The sequence below is a fragment of the Aedes aegypti genome, chromosome 1 (assembly GCF_002204515.2).
Source record: "Aedes aegypti strain LVP_AGWG chromosome 1, AaegL5.0 Primary Assembly, whole genome shotgun sequence".
Lineage (NCBI taxonomy): Eukaryota > Metazoa > Arthropoda > Insecta > Diptera > Culicidae > Aedes > Aedes aegypti.
In genome coordinates this window covers 102174900-102189023 of record NC_035107.1, presented here as the reverse complement: position 1 = coordinate 102189023, position 14124 = coordinate 102174900, and the positions used below count along the sequence as shown (strand labels likewise).

At 39.9% G+C, this 14124-nt stretch overlaps 1 protein-coding gene across 1 annotated transcript in view; it reads left to right on the top strand.

Annotated features, from left to right (window-relative positions):
• The window catches only part of LOC5580055 (leucine-rich repeat flightless-interacting protein 2), a 157114-nt gene that overhangs the window by 35199 nt on the left and 107791 nt on the right, over window positions 1-14124 (top strand). The gene's annotated exons all lie outside the window — the stretch shown is intronic.

Here is a 14124-nt window from a genome sequence, read left to right as displayed (position 1 = left end):
TTTTCATTGCTTTCAGGCGACATTGCTCGCTGCATTTAGTTGTTCTCAAGGCTGACGGAGGCTAATGGATTTGAATTGTTTATAACGAGTTCGATAGAATTAATGCAATTTTTCATAAATAAGTTTATAAGGGGGGGTTTCGATTACATCCGATTCAATATTTGTTCATGACTCAGAACTTCATAAATAAGGCTTAAGGGAACGACATGTTGAAGCTTTTTCATATATTAGAGAAGTGAATTGTATTGGTAATACGAAAGTTAGATCATTTGTTTAAACAATTTCGGAACAATCAAATGAATGCATATAGGGGAAAAGCACAAATTTTCGACCAACAAGAATTGTTTGTCAGTTTTTGGTTTTTGTTTTGGTAGCGACAAATTGATTATTAAGTTTTTGTGATTCAAATAGATTAGAGACTATTTCATGTATTTTTGATGACGTAATACACTACATTCAGGAAGTTCTTAAATCACATGACCCCCTGGGGTGAGTGATCCTTTCCTGATATGACCGAAATTGCTTGAAATTGTCTTCTATTTACTTGAAGATTGATGTTTCGCAAGCCTGATCAACAAATTCTCAAAAGTAATCTGATGAATTCATCTAGGGATTTAACAGTATTACCTGTTCAATACTGTTAAATCCGTGAGAATTTGTGAGATTTTTTTTTAATTCTTCAGTTGAATCTCTGTAGCATCCACCAAAAATTATTTTAAGCATCCTGACTAAATCTGTGAAAGAATCAATAGAAGATTTCCTGAAGCAAACGCCTGAAAACATTTCTGTGAAAATTCATACCAAAAATCATGGAATTTTTTGTTATAGTATAGTGACGAATTCGCATAGAAATCGTTTGAAGCACTTTCAAAAGAATGGCTGATCGGATTTCTAAAATTCTTTTCCTTGATTCCTATTGGGTTTTTTTACTTCGGGCATATAGTCTTAAGTATCTGTTCTTTAGAACCTCGATCGTTTCGAATAAAAATGCTTAAGATTTTCGATTTTCTTCAATAATGTTGTTGACCACATGGATGTTGAACAAAATTCTCATTTTCCTTGTTTTATGTGAAAAATGATGTCTGTCAAGCTTACTCGATGTTTTGGGCATTATCTATCGAGAAATGCAATTATTTTCCACGTGCTTTACACCCGAAAGAGTTGCCGTTGTAATGCCGTAATAATCACCTAATACAGATAAAACGCTACAAACCGATAAACAAGTCGGAATGCTTCTTTGACGTTCAATAACGAAAAGGCATCCCCAATCACTTTCTATAGAACATAAAATCACCCTATATCACTTTTCCGCAGATTATGCAGAACATTTTTCTCCCCAACAAAAAATATGTCTGCCTGTCTGGCCGCCCCCCACGAAAAGTGAATCTATAAATCAAGCCAAATACGGTCTTGGGTACCGCAGTTCATAAAATTGCCTATAAATATTATTAATAACACACATTTTTACGACACCGGTGCTCCCGTGCAAAGGCCACAGAAACAGGGAACAGTAGGGCACCGCACCACTGAATTACAAATGTGTTTATTTGTTCTATCCTGGAGTCGTCGTCGTTGTACCGTAGTCTACGATCGAGATTGAGGCTTTTCTTTGTAGTTAATTGTGGCCGCTCTGTCTCTCTTGATTTTATGACAGGTTTCTACCGAATCAAATGACAAAATGGTCTTTGAAAAGAAAGTAAGTTATTGCAATGGTGATGTTTGAGGCTTGTTAAAACAATATTGTACGACCCTGACCTACGCGTATACCAGTTGGCTTACAAAAACACTTAAAACCGGTATTCATGAAGAAATTTTATGTTTCGTACAAATATTAAACATCAGATGTAAAAGAAGGGCCCCTGCAGATTTTCTCTAATGGCAAAGTTCGATGACTCGGTTGACAATTTTGGAAGGGGACATCTGATGATGATGACGATCGGAGTTGTTCCCTAGAGACGGAAGTAATTTCCCTGAAAAAGAGGGGGTCTCTCCGGTATTTTGTCTTTCTAAGGTAACTTCCTCTGGAAGAAAAGACGACGACAACCACGGTGATTGATTAGTCTCAATTGATGGCAGATATATTTGAAACAATGGGAATGGACATTTCCTATCGGTACTTTTGAGTGTGATTTTCTTAGTTATTGTAAATAATCCAATACTACCTTTTTGATAATCTTTTATGATCAATTGTCCATCCATTATTCTGCAATAGCAAAAAAATTCTTCATTCTCAGGTTTTGGAACAATACACAAAATGCTCGAAAAACGCCAAAAATTTTAAAACTGTCGTATGATCTATTTGTCGAAAGCCTAATCCATTATTGAAATAATACTTAATCACATATTTTCGATTATTTGATTGCTGCAGTTTTCGACGAAGCGCAGTTACCTTCGGTCTCGCCTAACAAGGAAATAATCACCTTTCCGGGTGAGAACCATCTGTGGCCATCTGTTGAAATGGCAAAGACTAATAGTTTTCAGTTTACCGACAACAAACGATTATTTCTTTCCCCCATGTGCATTCCATTCCATTCGATTTGTAACATCTTTTCATCCCAGTTTTGTTTCGATCGAAAGCCACATAAAATTTCATGGTCTTGTACTACAAATGCACATTTAGCCCATTTCTCTTCAAATGCTTATTTCTCAGGCAGTAGATACTAGATAGCGAGATTTACAGTTATTGAAATTTAACGACGTGTCGCTGCTGAGATAAATTTGTGGATTAGTTGAATTTAAGATGTTGACGATAAAACAAGAGACTTCTATTGTAATTGCTTTACTCTATAATCCAACTTACACGCTTCCTACTATCGTAAGGTTTCGACGTTTACATTTACGGGGTCTCTCAAGAAACACCGCAACCTGTGGGTCGAACCGCCCATCTAGCGAATAGGGAGTCGTGCGTTCGATCCCTACCGGATCACTGATTTCTTTTCGTAGTTTTAATTTCACTTTGTACGTTTGACACGTGCTCGTCAAAACCTTACAACAGTATAATTTCTTAGGTTGGATTGGAATAGCGTAGTACTAGACAAATTGAAATGTGCGCTTTCTACTGTTCCTACTATATACGGCTTATGCTGACCAATGAGGGTCAATGATCAATGAATTGATGATGCATTAAACTGGCTCCCACAGTAGACCGTATAAACCACGGCGTGTTATAAGTGTTATGAAGCAGAAGCGGTAGCCATTAGACCACCAACCCCGCCATTAAGTCTTAACAAAATTGGCTGTTTAGTAGTAGTTATAGTTAATTTCGTTTTTTGTTGTTAAAAGTATTTATTGGTCATTACGTTCATATATCCTTAAAGAAAAAGTCACTTTCCTTGTCTGTTCAACAATTTCTCGAAACTAGCAAATGTACCCTAATGATTGATCTCAGCGTTTTACTTTCAATAATCATTATTATAGTGAATATTTAAGAGTAAAGTTACCTTAGGCTTCTATTACAGTCTTCTACAAGATTCACTTTTCGGTGGCAAATGCAATGCTTCACAACGCCTACTTTCTACTTGTAAATTTTGCGAAAATGAAGCTGGAATTAGATTGTTTATACCATTGTTACAAAAGAGGTATTCCTTGTTATGGTAATGTAAAACCCATATTAAAATAAGATTGTCGCCATCTAGCTAACTAATAGTAAGAGTGGCTACGGATCATTCTGGTTAGCAAAAGGCAAACTGATCGTCGCGAATAGTATTAATTCTTCTTCTTCTTCTTTCTGGCGTTACGTCCCAACTGAGACAAAGCCTGCTTCTCAGCTTAGTGTTCTAATGAGCACTTCCACAGTTATTAACTGAGAGCTTTCTATGCCAATTGACCATTTTTGCATGTGTATATCGTGTGGCAGGTACGAAGATACTCTATGCCCTGGGAAGTCGAGAAAATTTCCAACCCGAAAAGATCCTCGACCGGTGGGATTCGAACCCACGACCCTCAGCTTAGTCTTGCTGAATAGCTGCGCGTTTACCGCTACGGCTATCTGGGCCCCGGAAAAGTATTAATGTCGAATAGATTAATTATTTGAAATGGGCATCAATGCTATCAACGACGCAGAACGTCCGTTGGATCACATCCGAGATATTAGTGCATCTATGCCATATAAATTATGACGCGGCTTTAAGGAAATATGCCAAAATGTGATACCACCACTACAGGTTACGCCTTTGGTGTCCATCTAATGGGCTAATGGATTGGCTGCCTAACCAAGGGGAGGGAGATGGTACTGGACGAATTTTTGAAAAAAAAAATCGTAGTGTTATCTCTGGAGAAATCATAAGGTTAATTTCTGATGAAATTCCTGCGAGAATTTATGGGAAATCTTGAAAGAAGGAGGAGTTTTTGGAAGCCCAGAAATAATCTCTGGAGAAATTCAGAAAATCACTGGAGGATTGTCTTGAGAAATAGTTGGAGTAAGTAATTTAGCAGTTTCCCAGCTGGTAATTCTCTGAGAATTCCTGAAGGAAATTCTTGAGAAATCTTCTGAGGATTTCGTGAGTTGTAGAACACCTGGAGGAATTCCTGATGGAATCACTGGAGGAATTGCTGGTAGAATCCCTGAAGCTACCGTGGCGGAATCCCGGAAGAAATCTCCGGAATGATTCCTGGAAGAGTCTCGAGGTTCATACTTGGGGATATACACACATCTGTGGAGGAGGTATCCTCGGAGGAAGTTCTGGAGAAATCATTAGAGAAGTAATCTTGAGTAATCATGGACTGCTTGGCCACGTCAGGAGTTAATCATCAATATTAACCTCCTCTTCCCGAGCAGCCTAGATAGCCGCGTAGTGTCGGTAGCGGTTGTTTCAACTGGCTAAGAATTAACACTACGGACTGCCTGTTCCGGTGGTAAAAGTCCACCTCACAGGTGACCCCTAATTTATGGTGTGATGCGTACCGTGCCTAGGAATGAATGGTTAGGGGGGTCTAAATAAAACCTAACCGCTAACGGAGCCTGTGGGGTACCAGGGCGCCCTCCACAGTATTGAGTCCTTCCTGTGCTACCCGGAGCAATGGTGCTCCGAGATAATCGGCTGCCCTTCTTCAGTCTCTTTCCTGAGGCTTAATAAGGGTGGGATTATGAATATATTGACATTTAATTTAAATTATCACCTATATGGATTCGCATTATGCGTTTTACACAGTGTATTCTGTGCTCTTTCGCCTTTGGCGACTTTAAATAGATACCGATCTGGTTTTTTCGTTGCTGGTCTTTTTCGTGCTGAGATTGCAAAAAGCTTAATCCTGCCTAGTTTGGGTAGTGGCTACGGTTAGGTGGCGCTAGTTCAAGAACCCTACTTTCGTAGAGGGAACTTCTATCTAGGTAACCTTGTGGACCCAGTTTTTGCTACTTTCAGCAAACTTGAAACGGCAAACTCGCGCTCCATGCCCCGCGCATGCGTGCTCGTTAATAAATCAATCGTTGCTACACTCATTTCTGAGTTAACTACCAGAGATGTATGTGCTGTCACAATCGATGTTTCTGTTGGTGACCTCAACAGGAAATACGTCTATTGTTCGGTATATTTACCACATGATGAACCATCCCCAACGGATGACTTCAAACGAGTTGTCGTACACTGCGTAACAAAAGGCCTTCCGCTGATTGTGGGCAGTGATGCCAATGCTCATCACATCATCTGGGGCAGCTCGGATATCAATTTGAGAGGCTCCAGTCTGATGGAATACTTAAGTAGTACAGACCTTGGATTACTTAACATAGGCAATCGCCCAACCTTCATGGTTTCTAATAGAGAAGTGTTAGACATAACGCTCTGCTCGAATAGAATCAGTCACGAGTTGACGAATTGGCATGTCTCCGATGAGGAATCATTATCTGATCATCGCTACATCTTCTTTGAACATTCAAATGTAACTGCGCAGACTTTGCGTTTTAGGAATCCCCGATCAACAAACTGGGAACTCTACATTGAATTGGTTGCGACCAAATTTCATGGATATTCTCCGTCCATTGAAAATCCAAGTGATCTGGATGATGCCGTTGATACTACAACATCCTACATTATGGAAGCTTTTGAAGAAGCATGTCCTCTGCGGTCTGTAAAGACTACAAGAGGGACCCCATGGTGGAATTCCGATCTGACTAGACTCAGGAAACAATGTAGAAGGAGTTGGAACAGACGCCGTTCAGCTGGATCAGAGTCGTTCAAGTCGGCTCGCAAGGCTTACAAGAAGGCTCTTCGTTCTGCTGAACGATCCGGCTGGAAAAACCTTTGTACAAATGTTTCCAGTTTGAGTGAAGTCAGTCGGCTGAACAAAATCCTTGCAAAGTCTAAGGATTTCCAAGTGAACGAAATTCGCTTACCTAATGGTGACTTTACTTCTTCCGATGAAGAAGTTTTAGAATGTTTATTCAATACACACACACCCGGATGTGTGGACATAGCATCTACGGATGAACCAAATGTCTGTTCATGTAGTTACGAGTCTCTGGCCTCGGCTCGCAGTATCGTAACTACTGAATCGATTCAATGGGCACTTAATAGTTTTGCTCCTTTCAAATCTCCAGGAGCGGATGGGATTTATCCTGTTTTGCTCTAAAAGGGATTTGAGTTTATCAAACATGTTTTGAAAAAGCTACTTGTAAGCAGTTTTGCTACCGGGTACATTCCCAAATCCTGGCGTGATATTACTGTAAAGTTTATCCCAAAAGGAGGACGTGCGTCGTATGAGGAAGCGAAGAGTTTTAGACCAATCAGTCTGACCTCTTTTCTTCTGAAATGTCTGGAACGCATTATCGATCATCACATCCGTGATGTTTATTTGGCAAACATGCCTCTTCATGTGAATCAACATGCTTACCAATCTGGAAAGTCCACAGTGACTCTTTTACACAAAGTTGTATACGATATCGAGAAAGCATTCGCTCAGAAGCAATCCTGCTTGGGTGTTTTCTTGGATATTGAGGGTGCCTTTGATAACGTGTCTTTCGATGCCATATTGGAAGCCGCACGAAACCATGGGCTACCTACAATGATTACCAATTGGATTCATCAAATGCTCAAAAACCGACATCTCTTCTCGACATTGCGTCAAGCAGCGATTCGAAAATGGAGTGTTTGCGGATGCCCCCAAGGGGGAGTCTTGTCACCACTTTTGTGGAATCTCGTAGCAGATACGCTATTGAGGCAACTCAATAATTGCGGTTTTCCAACTTATGGATTTGCCGACGACTATCTAGCTCTGATAGTTGGTATGTGCATAAGCACCCTATTCGACCTGATGCAAAGTGCTCTTCAGGTAGTCGAGAGTTGGTGTCGCCAATATGGCCTTTCGGTTAACCCGAATAAAACATCTATTGTTCTTTTTACGGAAAGACGAAACCGCGATGGAATTCGACCTTTACGTCTTTTTGGCACTGAGATTAATGTGACTGATCAAGTAAAGTATGTCGGAGTCATTCTAGATTCCAAACTTTCATGGACACCTCACATTGATTTCAGAGTCAAAAAAGCTTGCATGGCCTTCGGTCAATGCCGGCGAACCTTTGGTAAAACTTGGGGCCTCAAACCCAAATATATCAAATGGATTTACACAACAGTTGTTCGACCAATATTGGCATATGGATGTCTTGTGTGGTGGCAAAAGGGCGAAGTGAGAACAATCCAATCAAAATTGGGCCATCTCCAGAGGATGTGCTTGATGGCGATGTCTGGTGCGTTCTCTACAACTCCCACAGCAGCGCTTGAGGCCATTTTCGACGTTGCGCCACTACACATATATCTTAAACCAGAGGCGTCTGGTCAGCCTGTTCAACCTGTTCATTGAACAGGTAGACCATTTGAATCAAAATCGTACAACTAATTTAAAAAAGTAAATCAAATTCAACAAATTTTAAAATAGCATGAGTGTGGGTTCATACGTACTACATAGAAAGTAGCATAACAATTGTCCCAAGGCACCAAGAACGATCGCGTAGTGTGCTGAGTTCACGCACCATGTAAAAAGCTCGCTTGACATCCACAGCACAAGCGTGGTATTTTACCAAAGACAGCAGCGCAAAAGTTGAAGAGAAACTACTGTGCCTGTTCAACTGCTGCTGTTGAACCAAATCCCATATAACTAAGGTCCCACATACATTCACAGCTTAGTAATCTGTACACGTTCAAAAGCATACATGTGTGGAAACAACCCGTTCAACGAAAGAAGTTGAACAGGTTTTACTTTTTCTCCTTCCGAAATATTGGTGCACGCTAAGCAGTTTCCTAATAGAATGCATTTTGTTCGGAATAGATCGGATGTCCAATGTCCATCCAGACATATTTACATCAACTTAGAAGGATATCCACATTATAAAATGAGAGGTTTTAAAAATTAAAATCAAATTTATAACAATTCGAATGCATACCAAGCATACGTAAATTAGATTAATCCAATGTTTAACTAATCATTTCTAGTCTTTGGTGAAGTTAGCGCAGTCAATATGGAAATAGAGTGTTCTTAGAGTGCAAATTGCATGCTTTACGGTGCTAACTTTCATGCAATACGAAATCGGTTTCTCTTGACAGGTTCAACCAGCCGATTTGAACAAGCTGAAGAAGATGATAAAAGCTCAGGAAGAATGTATTATCAATGGAATTAGCGCATTTATTTTTGCTCCGTAGACTGCTCCAATTTCCATATTTTAATAGTAGATGATTCCATATCTGTTTTCTCTATAGTTTATTGTGGGATTCATGTTGTTTTTAAAGAAGGATTAACCTTTCTAACGGGATTTCCGGCTCGCCACCGAAGCGGACAGCGTACAAATCATTCGCGATGTGTTCTTACGCTGCATTCATACAATTCAAGTACCGCCGTGTGGGGTGACTTTGGTCCTAGGGGGTGACTTTGACCGCCCTTTTTGATGCATCTCTTGAATTGCATGGGAGGCAAAAAACTAATCCATGACCATCTAGTGGCTATTTATAACGTATTCTTGAAGCTTGCCACATTGTTTTCATTATTCTGGTTATAGTTTGCTGTAAAAATCTTGGCCCAAAGTCACCCTTATGGACCAAAGACGACGGTATTGCTCATTTTAAATCCACATCCAGCGTCGGCGATAACGCGCAGATATGCGCGCAACGTCAACATTCAAGTAGGTTTGATTTTTTTCGTTTTTCAAGTACGCGAATGTTTGTAATTATCTAAATCTGAAACATTTGGTGATTTTCATTATCACTGCGACGATATACCACCATTTTCTGTTAATCGCATTCCGTGGATTTTTTTTGCAGAGCACAATACGCACATATTCACATATTAGTTGTAATGCCTAAGGGACCAAGAAAATTATTTTAAAAAATAGTGTTTTTTTCTATATTTCTGCCGGATACACAAGATTAATATGCAGATGAAAACATTTGCAAATCAAGTAAAACGTACCAATAAATCGTAAAAAAAATGCAAACTAAATGCACATTTTACTAAATGCAAGAATATATGAAAATACGCGCACATTGATACATTTTGTTATTTCTGATATGTTTTGTAACTGAAACGTGCAAAATCCAGTTAATCACCAGTTTACCGTTTTCATAGGCGTTGTTTACCCAATTAAAAAATATATTTTTCTTGTTGTTGCACAGGTGGCTTATTTGAGCACGCGACGCCTCTGAAATAAACCAACGTCAAGCAAATTGTAGTTCGGTCGAACTTGAATCGGGTTGGGGTTGAAACTGTGGTTCAGAACAGGTTGCGCCAGTTCCAACCTAGGTTCAAAAACGAATTCGACATAAATTAGAAGTGCACAGGTTGATAATTAGGCCACGCGACGCCTCTGTCTTAAACAAGAAGCACTTTCTTGCTCTCACCGTTTATGGGTACTGGATCTACTGGAGAAAAATCCAGTGAATCGTAGATCTACACACACTTCGTTGTTTCCACTTTTGGTGAATTGGGACAAAATTGTCCTTGCTCCAAGTGATCTCACAATTGCTTGTAACTTTCCTTACAGGACATTTACCACACAATTCCCTTCACGGGAAGAGTGGACGTCAGGCTATTTGGAAAGAAGTATATCAAACAATATAGTATGTTACACTGATGGCTCCCTTCTTGAAGGTAGAGCTGGTGCAGGAGTATATTCTCGTGAGCTAAGGCTGAATCAGTTTTACTCACTTGGTAGAAACTGCACCGTTTTTCAGGCGGAAATATTTGCTCTTATGTGTGGAGTGCAATCAGCACTTCAACAGCGCGTAATGGGTAAAGTCATATACTTCTGTTCAGATAGTCAGGCTGCTATAAAAGCTCTCGCTTCGGCCAACTCAAGGTCGAAGCTTGTTATCGCATGTCGAACTCAAATTGAGGAACTGAATTCAGTCAACTCTGTAAACCTTGTATGGGTACCAGGCCATTCTTCCATCGTTGGAAATGAATTGGATGATGAGCTAGCTCGCGATGGAGCATCGCATGACTTCATTGGCCCTGAGCCGGCTATTCCAATTTCGAAGTGCTGGGTGAAGCTTCAGATAAACTCTTGGGCGGCAACTCAGCACAAGCAATATTGGAATAGTTTGGAGTCATGTCGTCAAATAAAATTGTACATTACTGAGCCATCTCCAAGGGTGGCAAAGTATTTAACAAATCTGTCAAAGCAGAATTGCAGTCTCTTGGTCAGAGCGTTGACAGGCCACTGCCGACTCAACTATCACATGGCAAATATTCAGCGTGCTGACTCATTTGTGTGTGATAGTTGTGACTCCGATTATGGAACTTCGTATCACCTGATATGTAACTGTCCAGTTTTTTCGCAAATGCGATTCCAATTACTTGGAATAAGTGGTAATGAGCTATAGGCTCTCTACGCTCATGCGTTTTGCAGTGCCCTTTTTAGGGCGCTGTTCGAACCCATTGTGGTATGGAGCTACATGCTCTCATTTCGTTTATGCGATTTTCCCTCTTCAAGGGACCCCACTCCTATTTCCTCCCATCTTTCCCTTGATGATGAAATAGGCTCCAATATGGCGATGGCACAAATCTCCCAACTGGTGGGGAATGTGCCTTTGGAGCCGGCCTTCTGATACCTGATAAGTAATTTAGCAGTTTCCCAGCTGGTAATTCTCTGAGAATTCCTGAAGGAAATTCTTGAGAAATCTTCTGAGGATTTCGTGAGTTGTAGAACACCTGGAGGAATTCCTGATGGAATCACTGGAGGAATTGCTGGTAGAATCCCTGGAGCTACCGTGGCGGAATCCCGGAAGAAATCTCCGGAATGATTCCTGGAAGAGTCTCGAGGTTCATACTTGGGGATATACACACATCTGTGGAGGAGGTATCCTCGGAGGAAGTTCTGGAGAAATCATTAGAGAAGTAATCTTGAGTAATCCTTGAACCGATTGTCCTAGTGTAACTCCAAGAAGAATTCCTGGAAAGAGCCTGGGAGATATCTCCGCAAGAATACTTGTAGAGATATTCTTGGAAAAACCCTTGAAGGAGTCTCTGCAAGATTTTATAGAGGAATCTCTATAGGAAACCCAGAAAAAAAATCGTTTTAAAAATGCCTGCAGAAATCTCCGGAGAAATTCCGGGGTATTCCTGGAAGAACTTCTTAAACAGATCCTGGAGGCCAAAAAATTCCTAAAAGAATCCCAGTAAAGCATTTTTAACACATTTTCGACAAATTTTCAAACCGTCACAACAAAAAAGCCCCACGTGGCCCCACTTTACTTTCTTCGCAACAATGAAACTAATGTTCTTGACTAGTCGTATACAAAAAATAGCTGCCGCCATCTGCTGCTTCATGAGTTATCCTGGATTTTGTAAAACACTATTTTAAGACTGTTTTTACTGAAAATTTAATTAAATTTGAAAATTTTGCTAGTAAATTATGTAAATTTACTTTGTCATAGTTAAGCATCTAAGACTTGATGACAAAATATTTTTTAACATTTTTTTGCATGAAATAATGATCAAAATCGATTTTTTGACTGTTTTTACTAAAGTGTCGTACAGCGCCACCCACGTCAGTGATAGAGTGTAAGTGTCTTCGGAAGAAACGTCAAAAATGCCTCAATAAACAACTTTGCAGAAGAAAGTTTTTTTGCTAGGATGCTCCTTTCAAAAGATAAAACTGATCTAGATCATTTTTCATTTATCTAGATCAAATCTGAATGAGTCAAAATGTAGTACAAATTAGTCCAAAATACTTTGTCGAAGACACCAAACCTCTAGGGTGCATATCCAGAGTACTTGAGGTTTTGGCCGTCGAAAACAGCGATCTACCCCAGTGTACGTCAGAACCACCGCGCTGCTGTTGTGAACGAAAAGCGAGGTTTTTTCAGTAGTGTTGTACAAAATACAACAGCGCAACGGCTGAAGTGTTAAATTTCAATTCTTACCGGTTCAATTAAATCATTACCTCAGATTAATTTGAAAATCGCAGGCAATTCTTGAAAAATGAAGTTATAGATGAAATCACTGCAAACTTGCTGAGTTCAAGATGCCAAAATTCCAAGTACCTTAATGTTCCAAGAACGTTTAACGAGGAAGCCTTACTTTCACGCCTATTGGTTCTAGTTTCACTTCCGCTTAGTAGTACCCGCTGTACCTACTTGTAGATACTGTAACTGACAAGCCCCATCTGCGGCAATCTTCGTCGTCATCATCGTCATCAAGCTGGTTGACATGCATCCTCGTCGTTGTTCGATGAACTTCTTGAACTCCCCCAATCGCTTCCGCTTGGGTTGTGGTCTTTCCTGTGCCGCATGTCACGGCTCGTTTGTGGATAACTATACGTAGTATGGAGGCATGCGTGCACACCCAAAACGTGCGTGCGCTGATTGATCGCCGTTTAGCGCGTGTAAACACGAACCAAATGTAATAACAAAGCTTCTCCGGTGGAAAATTAAACTCCAGGGGGGAAAAGGGTTATAGGCGAACGAACGTTAATATTTTGCGGCTCATCTCCGTTTGATATATGGATAGTTTGGGTATTTTTTTCCCTCGATGGAAATGAAGGAGTTAATCGTTTGTTTTCGTATGTGTCAACCTCATGTCTTTTTTCTCCGGGATGTCTATGTTTTATGGTGTGTCTCAAATGAGATGATTCCAATCTATATGTTTTAGTTTACTGGTAAAACATTTGTTGTTATTTGTTCGCTTGGAGTCAAACATTTAATTATGTTTGGTTATTCCAGTTTCTTCTTCTTTTCCCATTGCTTTTTTATCAGCTTAGTGTTTTATGAGCACTTCCTTAATTATTAACTGAAAGCTTTCTTTGGTAATTGAGCATTTTTGCATTTGTTCATTGTGACAAATGTATTCTACTTTTGCTTTTAGTTTGTTGACAAATTAATGTTTTTTTTTTAAATTTTGCAATCATATTTTCGTGCCAAACACTGTTGAATGTTTTTTCTATGTCTATAAGAGCAAGGACAGTTGAATAGCCTTTAGATTTGTTGGAATGAATCAAACTCGTTGCACGTAAAAGTTGATGAGCGGTCGAATGTCCATGTTGGAATCAGAACTGTTCATTGGCACAAATTGAATTTTCGTTGATGTTGTTTTTAATTTTACAATCAGACCATCATGTCAAAAAATTTCCAATGCTTTTTCCATGACTAGACTAACTTTATAGCTATTCATCCATATCGCAATGAAATCTATAGTTCGAATTTAGAAATACCTACTCATTTGTTTCAAATCGTAGACATTTTCCCGGCTTTGTCAAGCGCCGACAAGAAATATAGCATTTCCTTCCGCTTGGTTCGCATTCCGACTGGCGCGCATCCGGATGGGATTTCCTCCGAGCTGTCTTTGTTCCCGTGGCGTTCAAGAAAAGTCCTAAAAATAAATGCACAAAACTGCACTGGATGCCACATAGTAACCAACAGCTATAGTAAATTCGCACGAAAGATCGTGCTCAAAAGAACCAACGCTTGTCGACGTTCCGCAAGCTGGAAGACACAAAGTTTTGTTTTTTCTGCTTCATTTTTAGCCTTCATAAATGTATGTTAGTCGCATCAGGATGTCGGATAAAAATAAAGGCACGTGGAATCACCGCTAGCCGGTAATTGAAAGCGACAGCAAGAGCGTACAGTGGCTCATGGCCGGATCAAATGTTGATAATTTAAGTTTTTAAAATTTGTTGTTTTCATTTTTTTTTAGACTCCCTGT